Below are 16,513 nucleotides of genomic sequence, written 5' to 3' on the forward strand. Positions count from 1 at the left end.
GTTACGGCAGGAAAACCCGCGCGAAATTTTTCCCAGCTACGACTTTCCTATTCATGCCGAATTTTCTTTCGACGGTTTCCACTTCAGTTTCCATTGTGTCACTGTCTCCCGCTTGTCGTCTCCATTCGGCAGGTTGTCTCTTTGATCTTAACTTTCCGAATAAATCAACGCGGAACTTCGATTCGTTATCGTTGAAATAATGGTCTTTTACTCGCGGAGGACTCGTTTGGTTTTCAATGTTTTTAAAATTTGTATGTCTAGTCAGTATATATATATATATGTATATATATATATATATATATATATATATATATATATATATATATATATATCGTAGTGGTACATATACATAAAAAATGTCATCAAAATCGGGCAAACCAAGAATTTTTTAAATAATATATAAAGAATAAAAGTGTTAGTTACTATTGTCATTTTAAGAAATGTATGAAAAGTTATGTTGAATTTACTTTGTCATTACTGTAGAACATTCCCGAAATGTTTCAATGCATTTACATTTTTATATCTTAATATTCTCCATATAATTACAAATTTTAAAGTTCGTTAATCGCTGATATCTGCTCAACATGACCACTCATCAATACCCTAAGCAATAATAGCAAAAGGTTTGGTTGTAATTGGTTGCGAGATTGTTGACTAAAAGGTATATTAGGACTAAAGAAGGTAAAGGTAGTATAAGGTAACTACATCAAACATTTAAATATAAGATTACCTAAAATAACCGATTACGAAAGTAACGAAAGCAAGTACGTAAGTACTGATTTAGAAATGAATATTAACGAGATGTCAAATATTGGAATAGAAATAATTCAAGCTTGGAACTTGAAAGCTGATTCGTAAAACCATAATTTTCCTTAAAATTCTGATTTTCTGTTATACTATATACCTTAACGTAGTAATTTAATAGTTATTATTCTATGTAATCCTTAAATATTAAGCAGTTGAACAATTGATAAAAAGATATAACCTGCGGATGCTACTGATATGCCCTTCGATCTTGATACTTCAAGTGTATTAGAAGCTGCCAAATTTTCTTTCAATATTTTAAGGACTTAATGTAGGTTTAATAAACCTACGTTTGATATTAGATATTGTTTTTTACAAGGAAAAATACTACCCAATCACATTCGAAAGTTACTCTTTGATATGTTAAATAAGAACACAAAAACATTATCAAATTAACAGCAATTATAAACTATTTGATAAAATGAATATGTCCATATAATGCATAATATGTAATATGTATGCAATAAATTTCTTAAAAAAGTTGGTTCTCTGGAGACTAAAATATAAAGTATATATATAATGCAGCAAAGCTGAATTCGTTGCATTGTAGTTTTGGAGAAATAATTGATATTGAACAATACATAATTGGGTCTAATTTTCAGTTAATATATGTAAGAACAATCACGTTAAACAAAATGCTGAGCAGATCAGACTGAAATTATACAATTGTTGAATTAAGACTAAAGAGATGTATCAATGAGTCAATTATAAAGCGTTGTTGAACTTATGGTAATGCAAATATGAAGCTTCTAGGATATCAAACCGGCTATAAATCTAAGGCTGCCGAAACAGACTTTAAGTCTAATTCAATTTTAATTTAAGAAATGTTGATATATTTATAGAAATACAACAGAACAATAGTAATAAATAAATGTATAAATAAATATTGTACTAAGTATATCTAGTTAAGATAAATAAATGTTAGAACATATAAACAACGAAAGAAAAGGACATTAATTAATATACTATAATATAATGTTACATCTGTTGAAAATAATAAAATATTTATTGGTTGTAAATAATAAGAACAATAAAATATCTTTGGTCCACTATGTTTATTCTGGTAATAAATTTAATTACGAAAAAAACTACTATGAATATTCGAGACATCTTGAAGCTCGACGCCAGTTAGTCCGAGATTTTGCATAATCAACGTATTCGAAATGAGCTGAAACGATATCTCTGGCGCCCATAACCAGAGGGAAATTCCACAAGATGAAAAAAAATCTAAACGAAGGACTTTCTGTACGGTTTTATAACTTTACGTGGTCCAAAACGGTTACGTTATACCTAACAGTATTCGACACCTACGTGAGGAATCCGGGACGGGCCGATAGCCGAACACACTTACCGATTACGACGGATACAGGAGGTTTCATTCGCGGATTCCACGTTCGGGCCCTGTGGGCGTTTTTATGAGGTATCCACTTACCGATACTGATGTACAGTGTAAATATCCTTCAAATGGAAAAATATGTTTTTTTTTTCGTGTTTTATGGCGCTCTGATATCCATTTACATATTTGAGTTTCATTGTCCCGGATTTTATTATTTATTGTTATTTGTTTAAAGGGGTATTCTAGAAATTCTAAAAAAAGATTTTATCATTTTTTTATTAATATATCTTAAAGTTTCTTTTTCACCAACGAGGGTTTATCTGGACTGGACCTATTGTTTAACATGGGCTTCGAACCACGGTCCTCGACATTAAGCCTACTGACTGGCCAGAAACCAACTTAGAGACCACCACAGAAAATATTTGGTCCTACCCAGCCAGGTTATTGGCGTGACTGGGATGGTTATTCCTTGTCAGATTTTTCATTGTTTAAGGATATGCCCTTTAGAGGCGATGATATTTATTTTCGCAGATATAGCTCTCTTAATGACGTGCATTTTAGATCATTTATTATTCGATCATTATTAGCCAACTAGCCGATAAACTACAACTATAAGCACTCCAGGCAAAGTAACGGCCACTGGTAGATCTCTTTGGTCATTTCTTTAGCAGAAGATTATTTATAACAGTATCTTAAAGGGCTAGGGAAATAACTGCTTAAAAACAAAGGGCAATATCTTAGTTTATTATATAAATATATAAAAAATTTAATGTATTGATCAATTTGAATAAATTACAATTGTGAACAAACATAACGTGATTTATGTTGTAATTTCAAATATTTATAGGCAACGGTGTAACATTCAACAAGGAATATTCATCACAAAGTTGAGTAAGACCGAGGTGAGAAAAATGTTGATAAAATATTTTCAAAAACTTCACTGGAGTTGAAATAAGCAACTTTCTTCAAAATGACTGTCAAGAGCTTGGTTTATCAGTCAATTATAGAGTCTATTTGGACTTATGAGATGCAAATATGGCGTAATTCAACGCTGCTAAAATAAAGTTCTCCAAGTAATAGCCAACGCTTATATTTTGCTGGGAAACCAACGAAGAATTTCATATGACCTCAAAATCAAATAGATCTACGAAGTTATCCAAATTATCATCTTAAAGCCTGAATAAAGGTTATTGAATTACAGCAACGTCGAAGCGATAGAGCTACTGGACAAGGCGCATGACATTAGAATATTTATTTATTCCGCACTCGACTTCTTTTCGTATTGATGCAAGTACAACAGAACAATATCAATAAGGCAATTTATTGATTAAGTTTATTATTCAATATTTATAATAATATATAAATAAAAAATGTTTTGTCTTCACATGCATTTTAGAAAAAACAACAGTATTGTTGTTAAAAAATATTATGTATAAATTTAAAGTGAATTGCAAAAAAGTGCAATATTTTATCCATCAGTATATAAACGAACCAACTGATATCGTTAGTATTTGATTAAATGATGTTTTGATATAGTTATTTCTCCCGGCTTGACAATATATACTCCAACAAATAACCGCGAGTTTAATTTGTTTTTTGCGTTATTTTTTGATCGAGTAATTACGCCCTGAGCGAGGCAAAACCGACATACAACAAAAAAACGGGAAGCAAAACAATCTCTCCTGATAAATTACACAAATGAGCCGCGAGAATTCAATTCCAAAACGTTAGACGTGGTGGGGGGAGAACGGGCGAAAAAATCGCGTTACCGTAGCCCGACGAAAATTGAAAAGAGCTCCCGGAACATTCTTATAAAATTCCAAATCATCAACGGTGCCGGGAGAGATGGCGGTGGAGGAGGAGCAGGAGAGGAGGCGGCGGTGGCTGATACGGCGGAGGAGACGGAGCGCCTATTAAATTCGGGTGAGCGGGATACCAGCGAACACCTGAGCGAGGATACAATGGTACGCGTGTTGTATGTTTGTTTTCGTTTAATATGAGATAAGGTTTCGTTAAAGCACGACGCCGCCGCCCTCTGGGCGTCACGGGGAGGATATATTTTGAGAGAAAACATTCTTTTAAATGATTTTGTTGGTTTAGCCCCCCGAATCGCGGGACCAGGAACGGCGTAACGAGGATACTTGAGGATTTTATTAAAATGTTTTATCATTATTTTATTTTCTTTGTATCGGTCATGTTATTCAATTATCCTAATGAAACGATGATACTGTCTAGCTCCCCAAACTTAAAAATATAGAATAGAGCAAATGAGTTGCTCGCGCTTCTTAAATCACTAAAGTACGGATGTTAAAAAAATTTCGATATTTTTGCTAATACTTTTTTGCCCGATATCAAATGAAATAGCGAACTTTTGGTTTGAGATTTCTTTTCTTCTCTTCATCATCAGTGCATTTTGCGTGAAAAAATAGGATACAAACAATTAAAGTATAAAAACAATAACTGGTAGATTTTTTTCTCTTCTTTCAATTTGAAATTTTGTAAGATATCAAATATAACCTAATTTGTTTCTTACTCTATATTTTTTTCATAATTTTAAGGAAATTTATTGTTTTATTGTTTATTGTTATGACTACTCTTTTAATGCATTTAAAGTAAATATTATTTGTTAAAATGCAATAACATAATAAGAGTGTTGTTTTCCAAGAGATTCCAAATGATTCAGCTCTACATTAGGAACAGTTTTTAAAAGTAAACAATGATAAACTATAGGGGACCTTTTAATAACTTGTCCATCAAGGTGCCGGAAAGGGATTTTTCATCTTTGCATTTCAGGCAAGATTTTTAAGGACTCATATGTGGAACGTCATTGCTTAACCAATATGCAATTCCTAATAGTAATTTTGTTGCGTGTTTTACTGTTTGTGGTGTATCCGTCGATGGGCAATCTTTCTTTCTTCTATGGGTTGAAAGTAGTTCAGATGGCTTCGACATAATTAAATGTAACAGTTTAATATGCACAAAGAGAAGTTAGGATAAGATGGACTATTAAGAAATGTGGTAAAGATATGTACATAAAAATAAGTATAACTCATCTAGCATTCAAATTGTTAAATACGTAACTAAGTAGATTTTTTTTAAAGATTATATTGTAAAGCTGAAGATCATAATAAGCATTTCTCCGCAGGTCCTTTTGAAACAGACGAATCTGTACCTTCAATTTCATGCAGATAAGAATGTTGAAGTAGAATGTAGAATAAACATATATGTGGTAATATTGCAAGCAAAAATGGTTACATTTATTTTTTATGATACTGCTATTACAAACTATTGACAAAAAATCTTGTTCACATGTTATAGCAGCAAATGGAGCTCTTTTTTGAAACGATTAATTGTATACAACAGTTTGGATACATGGATAATGTTCAATTATATACATATAAAAAAGAATCGGAGGCTTTGTAATGGAAATTCAAACATGCAATTCTCATATGCAGTAAATTGAAAAATCATACTTTTAAGTATATTTTGGAGAAATGATTTTTTATTTATAGTTTTTTGGTATATAATATTCAAAATAGAAAATAGAATAAACTAGAAAATATGTTGTCAAATTAGACAGTGTCTTTTGGTGTAGTTTTAAAAGGTTTTTTAGAAATTGTATGTAGTATTATTTTATTATTAGAATCGAATTTTTTTCATTTCACCTTATCATAAATATTCCCGCTTGGCGCCTCCTTATATATCTAATATAAGACGGATAAATCTGACCCACAGCTTTATACATGAGGTATCGCATTATTTTATGGTTTAAACCCCCCTAGTCGCGAGACCAGGGCGTAACGAGGGTACTTTAGGATTTTATTAAATTTTTTACCACTATTTGATTTTCTGTATCGGTCATGTTACTTAATGATCCTAATAAAACGTTGATGGGATTGTTACCGACCCCGTACACCTGAACAAAAGGAACCGTTCGGGCAGTAAGTTAATCAAACACCCTCCGTAGTCTCGCAGGGCTCATTTTCGTTAAAGAAAGCGAGGCCATCAATCATAATTCGTCAACATTCTCGGGTAGTCCATCAAAGCTCGTCTTTTCTTTTTTTTTACCGTAAACAACGGAATAGCTTTCAATAAACCCAAAATATTTTTTTCAAACGTAGAATGTTTTCGGGGCTATTTTAAGGTATGAGGGGATGTGTTTATTTTGCATCGTGGCAAAATTGATGGTATTTCCCCGAAAAGATTCTAACGTGTATAAGTAATAAGTAGCGACACAAATAATATTACAAATAAGCAAGGAGCAATATACATACTAAATATATACTCTTGATATCTTCTCTACGTTTACATTTTACTTGGTATTACAAACATATATTACTGGGGGTGAATTATTATTGATGAATTCTATTTAAAACCATTTGCAGCAAACGTCTTTTGTTTTTCTTAATAATATGATATTAATAATAAATATGTCCATCAGATTGGTAAATGCTTTAGCGTACGCATTTCATTGTTATCAATCACATTTAGTTGATTGGCCATGGGGAACACTGACACTTTTTCGAAGTTACAGTAACGCCTCGAATTATACTTGTCACACACTAATGTCCCGCTGAATCACTTAGTTAGAAGCGGAATAGAGATCATCAGATATAAATAACACTTAACACTCATGTTCTAAATATGGTGAATTCGATGTTTACAAAATGATCACGAAATTTCACTATTGACAAGAAGAAAGACTGTAGCTTGATACATACAACAAATTTCTCAAAACATCTATGTGGAAATGATTAGAATGATAACTCACTCATACACGCCGTATTCAACATACATAGGCTTCTTCGGTTTTTAATGGATCAAAAATACATTAATTTAACACAGAGGCTTCTAAGGGAAGAGAAGTGTAATCACCAGAGTATCAGAAAAATCAGGCAAAAACAACTTTCGTTTAGTTTGGTCGATGTCTTTCACTATATTTGCTTTTTTTCTAGTTTTGTCAATATTTGTAGATTCCTGATTTTTATGGTTTAGCGTAATTTTACCAAAATGATTTATATAGAAAGAAATCGAAACAAAAGTGCCCAAAAAGAGAGAATTATTTTCCAAAAGATCCCGAACAGAAATCAATCGAGAAATAATAAACTCATAACTATAAATTCAGAAAGAATTTTTAAAAATAAACAATGTCAAATTTAAACATTTCATATAAGCTCCTATATAAGTCCAGGAACGTTTGTTCTTTCGATTTTAGACCGAATGATTATAGATTCACAGGTGAGAGAGGCAAGATGATCCTTAGCCAAGATGTAATTCTTAAATATGGTTTAAATAGTCTTTAATTATGCGCGATATAAATAATTAAATTTAAATACATAGCATGTCTTTATACACAGATTATTTCATGTTATCCGTCGAAAAGTAAAATATGAAAACATAGGTTCTATATTGGAAACAGAAGCAGTTGTTCAGTCCACATATTTTTTTCAAAACAAGTTCATGGACTTCGAAACTGAAAATTATAACATGTCCTCCATAAAATGTTTTGAAAACCTATGCTGTCGACCTCAAGCAAGAATTATTATATTATATTTGAATATCATATTATATCTTATATCTGAATTCATTATTTTGCATGGTGGTATTGGTGGTAACATATCATATTTTATGTCAGCAAGTGCCTGTATTTTTAATACAATTAATTGTCTGAAGGGAATTGCAATCAGAAAAATAATAATAAAATTAATAAATAATATCAAGTAATAATATCAGTATCAATGATTTGTTTCTGAAGTTTATTGATTGTTGCAGAAATGGAAAAGTTTTCATTAATGTTGAATGAAGTAATAGATATATCGGTTTGTCTCATTTATACTATTTAATATCATGTTATTGGTCTAGTTAATCTAAAAATTGTCACGTTAGGTAGTGTTATTTAAATGATTTTAATATTCTAATCTGTAACTTAATATTCGAATAATAATTAAAATCTTTTTTGGTGGAAAATTACACTATGAATATTATCGCTTTCTGGTAATCCCGAATGGTAAAACATAGTTTTGACTTCGTATACGAGAAATGGAACAATATAAGGAAATCGTCTTCTATATCTCCATATTCTATGAACACATTAATGAAATAGGTTATGTACTCAAACCACTTCACCACTATGGATTAGAACGTTATTTTTATCTTGTAATAAATTCGGAAACTGATTAATGAATTCGCACAAAACCGGATAGTTACCAGATATTCGCGGTGGAAGCTCGAAACTGGGTAACGGTTTGTCGGGATTTGTGTCCCGATACATTTTGTCCCGAATGGTACATGAGAAATGGCAAAATAACGAAACAATCCCTCTCCGGTAGGCCCCTCCCAATTAAATTAATGCGTCCATGAAAGTATTTTCGTAACGCTGGCGAACATTTTATGTCATCTCGCGTAATTAAAAGTAATGACGAAAAAGGAAGGATGTTAAAAAAAAATAGAATGGGTTCGTTAATTAGAAAAAAGTAGGGTCTCCAGGTAGGCGACTTAGTGGAAAAAAATAAATTTGTTTCCTTTGTCATTCCCTTTTTCGCCCGAAAAATCGCCGACAGAGATTTTTTAAAAATGAACGCTTGAAAATTAAGCGACATATCTAATAAGTTGTATCATTCAATTATGGTAAAATTTATATTAATTTATGAAAAATAATTAGATAGGCAAATGGATGGATTACATGGACTCATTATGAATCTCTCTTGTGGGTCCTCATTATCAGCAGAGAACATTATTTTAGCGTTATGCCTTGGTTGTTTAAAGAAATCTGAAAAAATCATCACGATAATGCGTCTTCTCAAAATGTAATTCACCAATTCAGCAAAAATAATATTAATTAATAACTACCTGATTTGGTTCCGTCTGACTTTCACTGAACTCAAAACGTTGCTATGGAGATATATAGATTGAATATAATTATTATATACCATTTTTGCATTATGTTTAAACTGATGAAGTTGTATCTAGATATTTTAAATATAAACAAAAAGAGACTTGCTACTTTTTGGCGACAAAATGTCCATTTTATACCAACAAAGCAACATTTACGTAAAGCGTTGCCTTTATATTTTAAACAATGGCAAAGTGTCTCTGAAACGCCAGGGTATTCAAGTTCTTTCCACTTTATCTTTAATTTAGAAGTCGCGATTTCCACCGATCACCTGATGAAGATCCAAAAACACAACAATAACTTAATAGTAAAAGCCTAGTTATAGACAAACATCAAGGAGCATAAATTTTGCCGACATCTATCTAGATAGTATGTCGAAAGACCCATATAAACATTGAATAACCGATAAATGGAAGTGGAAAGGGGCAAGCAATACAGACATCGAAATGAAGCATTGATCAAATAATGAATTTTTTTATACATTTGATTTAACTTCAAAAAACCTCCTGAAACCAGTATAATCAATAAATTCGAATATGTTTTAAATAACCCATTGTATGATGTCATCTTGTACTATCACATCTGGCACTTTCAGCAGATATTTATTAAACTATTTCAAGTAAGGGACCAGAATATTACGAGTAACCAATACGCTTTAAGTGTCACTCATTCTGTTCTCATTTATATCTGCTTCATTCAATTTTATATTAACTAGTAATTATTAACCTTTTTTATAGAACTATTTCTGAATTTTACTGGCAAAACAAACTTTCTATTGTATGTATTCTAGTGATTGGAAAGTATCATTATTGGAAGATCTGAGTGGTGTGTAGTAATCACCTTCACCATTTAGTCCTGATGTTTTAGACTTTCTAATATTATGGTGCACATAATCTTTGACTAAGTTTATCTGATGACAATGACAATGATTTAACACTCTTGTACTGACATAGCTACACGTTAAAATATCCGAAATTACATATTCAGTGGTTTGGAAGACAGTAGAAAATGATACAAGAACATACAATATTAGCTAAAAATAAAACAAAACGCAACCAACATAAGACCAATCGGAATACCGAGTATACGTTACGATCTTTCAAGGCTTGTTTATAAAAAAGACACACATTGTATAAAAAACGAAATGTTGGAAGGAAATTTACTGGCCATTGTAACTGACTTGAAACAAATGTATCGGATAAAATAAAATATTTTGTTGATTTTTTCACGAAATACTTTGTTCATCGATAAATATCAGTAAATACGTAGACATTAACACATAAAAATGTATGTTTCATTTTAATATTTCAGGAATTATTCAAGAAAACATAACGAGTACAACTCACACGGTTTTGGGTTAGTAAAAGGTTTTTGAATTATAATACCATACGATTTGTACATATCTGCCCTAATATCTCAAGGTATATATAATACATGATTCCTTGGAAATGCAGTAGCAATATGTAGGATCCACTTCCATAAAATGTAACCGACAATTTTCAATAAATTATTACTCTTATATCAGTATGGCAACTATTTTTGGTGATTTTGGTACAAACATTGAATATTTTTCATATAATGGCTAAATATTTTTTGTATAAAGTTACAGATATTTGCTTCTATTTAATTAATTACACATTGTATAAAATTTATGAACCACTAAATGTATTTCTTACGTTAAATTATTACTAGAATTATTTTATCGATTAATTTATTTTAACATTTTAGTTATAATAACACCGCTATGCTACTAAAATCCACGATGTACTGAATGTAAACTTTGATTTTATAGACTATAAACAAGATTTGATTATCTCTGACTAGAAACATTGGTGTTTGTAGAACTAAAAACAAATTTATGGTACAGTTAAATTTTATAACATACAATATTTATTCTGCGTATTAAATATTTAATAGAAACTTAATATAAATGTACTTTAAATGCTAATATAATTCATAATATTAAATAATTGAAAATCTTCTTAGAAACTACGAAGAATGATTTCCCATGAAGTTCTAATGACTTTAAATAAATATCATTTGCTAATGCATACCAATATATTTTTAACTAAACATTAAAATTTAAGAATTATTATTAAGGTTGCATTTTATATTTCGGGATGGCTTCACCAGGTGTTATTGTATAGAGAAAAAAAGTTAATTTTTGCTGTCGTACGCAGTAACTTGAAGAAATCATCCCAAATAAAATTGAGAATTAACTGGAGAACTAACATAATTCTAATTGACTTTTAGCCAATCATCATCATCATCATCATAATCAGAATGAATTATCATTAAGCAGTGTTTACTCTCTCGGACAACAACAAAAGAAGCAACACTTGAATTCGCAAATCAAGAATAAATTGCGAGTGTACAAGTGTATAAATCGAGGAGGTTCAAACAGAGTTACATCGGATATTGATTGAAATAGTTATAAACGTATCTTCGTAGATTATATTTTACGGAACCCTAAATAAAGCCACATAAGTAAATGTTTTAGTCTACCATCCATAAATTTAAAAGGCAAACCTCGTACAAGCATCAAATTCATAACCGATATAGTAAATTTACTTAATAAGTTATCTTCAGTTCCATCAAACAATAAAGTGTACTGAAAATTGGGCGTAAAACTGGGCGAAAATGGTCCTTTTTAATCCGCCAAGGAATCGTTCGTCTCGTCCAGGGAGATTAACAACTTTAAGTGGTATATTAAAAATTTACAGCCACCATTCACAGTCGGAACTGTTAGTAGATCGATCCGGATTAATAGGAAAATGCACTCGTCCGGTCTATCGCGATTTAGAAATATTGTATAAAGAAAACTACTTTTTTTAATAAATTACATAGGAAACCGTTTCGAGCATGCTTCCTCGTCTAGTACTTTAACTTAATTGCAATGAAAACAAAACCCCAATAACGTTCACCATATTTTTTGAATAAACATATCGGTTTGAATTATGGCTCTCTTACATCGAAAAAAAAACCTTATATGACCTGACCTGTTATCCTACGACGATTTTTAAATAGCAGCAATAAAGCTACGAGATTTATGAAGACACAAATATCCTTTCGAAAACGATTTTAACTATACAAGATATAAATGTGTTATCAGTTATGGGAAATCTTTTATAATAAAGGATGTAATTTTCGGTATAGACTATCGTATAATGTTGGGATAAGATATGTTTAATTTATATGTTTCTGTAATAATTCGTATGCTTTTATTTTTTATGTATTTAAAGAAAATCTTTACTTTTTCTCGTTGTGTTCTTAAACAAATTATTCTAATTAAATTATAATTTGCTAGGTACATTTTTAAATATATTAATTATATTGTTTATTAAATTTACGCCATCAAATTAAGCAAGCATGTAATTGAGATTTATGCGGTTGTTTTTTATGTAATTTTGACTTTTATGAATTTACTGATTTAATTGTCATATCTCATGTATTTTTAATAGTGTTTGTCAATATTAAATAAAATGAAAATAATGTTTTCTGCAATTACAGAAAGTTCTCTTTGATTGATTCATTGGGTGAACAGTCCAAGTTTTGAGACTAATTTTTGAAGACTGCATATGACTCTTCTGAGCAGTATGTTTCTATATTAATTTATATATTATATATTTCTATATTTATATATTTATATATTTCTATATTATTTTTTTGGAAATTTAAATTGGATATACACAAGTGTAATTACAAAGGCAAATTTTGCCCTTAAGATCTAAAATCAATGGAAAGAAGAAACTGAAGATTTAGGTTAAATGAGAAAGGTATTTAGAGAAAATACTATTACTAATTAGTTTAAGACAAAGAGAATTAGAGGATTTAGAGGCAACAAAATTGGCAACGTATGAGATGCTATACAGTTTATTTTGACGATATTTTTTCAATCATTTTCATTCAACGATTTCGGATATTGGTTATTAAACTGTTATTAGTCAACTGAAGGAATGATCTTAAGCATAACAAGCTACAATAAAAATTGAAAAAATAAGTATAATATTTCTCACAATCAATCGTAAAGATTTAAGAGTGTGCCTTAGAATGAGTTGCATCATTGAGAAGCCACAAACTAATCTGTTTGGTAGTGGCAATCTATAGGATCTCCATAATGAGTAAAGTATGTTAAACCTGGAAAAGTTAATTATTTTATCCACCCACAGTACCGTTGACTACATATGCTGAAGGTGCATATAGATTTTGATGATGGCATATGATGTCTAACACGTTGATGTTGGAACAGTTCATAAAAAAAAAAACTGAAAAAATGAAAAAAACTTCTTGACTAAGAAGATGTCAAAACTGAACATAACGTTTTCTAAAACTATATTTCTAATAACGTTGAATAAAAGTTTCGTGGATTACCTTTTACACTTGCACTATAAATTAAGAAATCTTCAGTTTTGGACAATAAAGACAACAACTTTTACTTTGAATCTGATTTATGTTTCTCAAGTATCAGTTTGCATATAACTTTAAAGCTAGATACCTTCGGAACTTTACATTTTTTAAGCGCCACTGTTAAAATATAAAAAGTTAAAGTTATTAAAACTTCTGAAACTTTAACTACTTAAAGTCTTATCAAAATAGATACTAGAAAAAAGGCGATTTAGCTTGAATGTCTTAACGTCTTCTATGATATTTTATAGTCTTAAATATGGAAAAATTGAAATTAGTGTTGAGGTTCTTTATCATTAAAATATTTATTTGGACTCACACTTATCTATATCTATATCAAATCTATACTTTAAAAATTATATCATATAAAATGAGCCATTTATATTTATGGATTCAATGTAATCAATTCTGTTTTTAGTTACTAAATTCCGTCAAACCAAGAGGCCAATTTACATACGATCCCGAATTAAGTGTTAACATATATCTAATGATATAAATTTGTCAGCATTTGAAACTATTCTATTATTATTATTAACTGAAATATTTTAAATAACGATGTAATTAATAGCATTTGATTTTAATACAATCATTTAAATTAAATAATTCAGTTCCATGGGGTTGTATTTTATGTAATTATGATAATATCGAGTAATTTTGCACAACAAAATGTTTCGCGCATAATGTATATTTGTTTAACTTATGCTCGAAATATGGAATTCCTATATATCAATTTCCGTTCAGATGCAAAAACAATATCGTCATCTTTTATACCCTTCGGAGATACATATCAGATTGATTTATTATTATGTTGGTAAAAGTCTTCAAATAAATCCGCGAAAATACATTTTTTATGAATTCGTTTGAATTGTTCGATGTTTTTTGCCCCAAGTAAATATCTATTTATTAACGAAGCTTATGAGATTCCCATAAAGTGTAGACTTTATAAATCTGCATCTCAAAAATTACCTCCTTAGCCAAACGTAAATATTTTCGCAATTTCGTTAACAGCATGTAGAGAGTATGGAACATAGATGATTACTATGCCTCCGAATGATTAATTTACAAAACTATTACGTAGATATTAATGCAGTACATATAAAAATAACTGGGAAATTGAGAAATACTTCGCAATTCTGAAGAAGAACTCAGAACGAGGAATAATGTTTTTCTAAGTATGAACATCGAATTATCTCATTACCATTTGAACATTAGACAGTTTTCATGATGATTACTTGTTGATTAAAAGTTTCGTGGGTTAGGTTTTCATACAACCAACATCAATTTTAAGAACCTCCAGTTTTGAACAGTAGATACAAAAGCCTCTATTTGGCATCTAAACTATGTTCCCCAAATATACATATCAGTTTGACGTATTAGATCAAAGCAAAATACCTTCAGAACTTTATATTTTCTAAGCCTCACTATTAAGATATAAAAAGTTACTAAAACTTCTGAAACTTGAACCACTAAAAGTCTATTTTGCGATTTAGCTCGAATATTTTAACATCTTCTATGGTATTTTAACATATAATCTTAAATGTGCAAAAATTTAAATTAGTATTGATGTTCTTGTTCATTAATATATTTATTTGGACTCACACTTATACCTCAGTACGTTGAATGATAGGAGTAATAGTTGTAGTAAAATGTATGCTTTAAAAATAATTTCAAACAAAATGAGCCATATATATATTTTATGGAACAACGTATTCAATTCGGTTTTTAGTTTACAACTCGAATTCTCTTGGTGAATTATGTTTAGTGATATAAATTTGCCAGTATTTGAAACTATTCTATTATTATTAAATAACGACGTAATTAATTAGATTTTATTTTAGTACAATTATTTAAATTAAATAATCTAATAATTGAGCTCCATGGGGTTGTCGCGCATAATATATATTTGTTTAACTTCTGCTGGAAATCTGGATTTCCAATATATCAATTTCCTTTCATAAGTAAAAACAATATCATCTTTTATACCCTTCGGAGGTACATATCAGTTTGATTTATTATTCTGCTGGTAAAAGTCTTTAAATAAATCGCCGAAAATACGACAATTTTTTTTTGAACTGATTTGAATTGTTTCATGTTTTTTTTCATCAAATAATGATAAGGATTTGAATACTCATTTTTTGTTTGATGGGACATGATGATGGTACTAATATTTTAACACAGTAAAAACATAGATAATCACTTACAATTTATCTGATAAATATCGTGATATTGTAATCCTTCCAGAACACTAGATTCACTATTGATACCAATCACTGTACATCCTCAGTTTCGCAACAATTTGCAGACACAACAACAACAGAAAAAATCAAAATTAATCCAAAACTGAAAGCAGCACTGGACGGTGGTACGGAATCCAAGGCGGTTTAGTCACGGGGAACGGCAATCATCACCCACCACGAACTATTGGGATACCGGGAACGGTCGGGATGACGGACCGAAAATAAAACTACTCGCACCGGAAGCGGATCGGTCCGGAAATGGTGATCTTGGTGACGCGGGTACGGAACTGATGACGACGGTCGCGAAGACGAGAGAGGACCCTGCCAGCGTTACGCTCCGACATCGACTGAAAGGCCGAAACGGCGAATGTGTACAACACGAGCGCCACGCAACGACTGAATACAATTTCCCTGGCATCGGGACGACGAGAGAGATGGAGCGGATGGCGCCGCGCGCCATAGACGGAGACGGAGCATGGATAGCGTAATTATAAGGGAATCAGAAACAACAGTCTTGTACGGGGGATCAAGTAGCGCCATGCAGTATTAGCGACTCTACAAAAGACGTACTCGGATTAATTAGTTTAATCAGTCGGTCAGTTCGTCCGTCATCGATGAGTTATGTGACATTCTTCCTTTTGGCCGTACAGTTTTTGTATTTGAAAGAATCGGCTCCCCTATACCTAGAAACTATGGCTGTTATCCTTATTTATTATAAAATATCTGAAGCATACAGCAGTACTACGGCATATTGTGTTTGGCGTTCACAAATATATTAGTGCCAATCATTTCCGCATACCTTGCGTTGGGTTCAAAATTATGGAACAAATTTGGACCTAC

The 16,513-nt window shown here is 30.8% G+C and overlaps 1 protein-coding gene across 7 annotated transcripts in view; it reads right to left on the bottom strand.

Moving 5' to 3' along the window:
• The window catches only part of LOC143198090 (irregular chiasm C-roughest protein), a 314,080-nt gene extending 298,009 nt beyond the window's left edge, over positions 1 to 16,071 (bottom strand). For 5 of the 7 annotated variants that reach the window (XM_076407063.1, XM_076407061.1, XM_076407062.1 and 2 more), the window contains exon 1: positions 15,638 to 16,071. The gene's annotated coding sequence lies outside the window, so the exon portion shown is untranslated. The remainder of the gene's footprint in view (positions 1 to 15,637) is intronic. The other 2 variants (XM_076407064.1, XM_076407060.1) reach the window with 1 other exon arrangement.
• Positions 16,072 to 16,513: the final 442 nt, after the last annotated feature.

This window comes from Rhynchophorus ferrugineus, unplaced genomic scaffold (genome assembly GCF_030347505.1).
Source record: "Rhynchophorus ferrugineus isolate W39M unplaced genomic scaffold, kcgeb_rfMv2 rfM6, whole genome shotgun sequence".
In the NCBI taxonomy this organism is placed as follows: Eukaryota; Metazoa; Arthropoda; class Insecta; order Coleoptera; family Curculionidae; genus Rhynchophorus; species Rhynchophorus ferrugineus.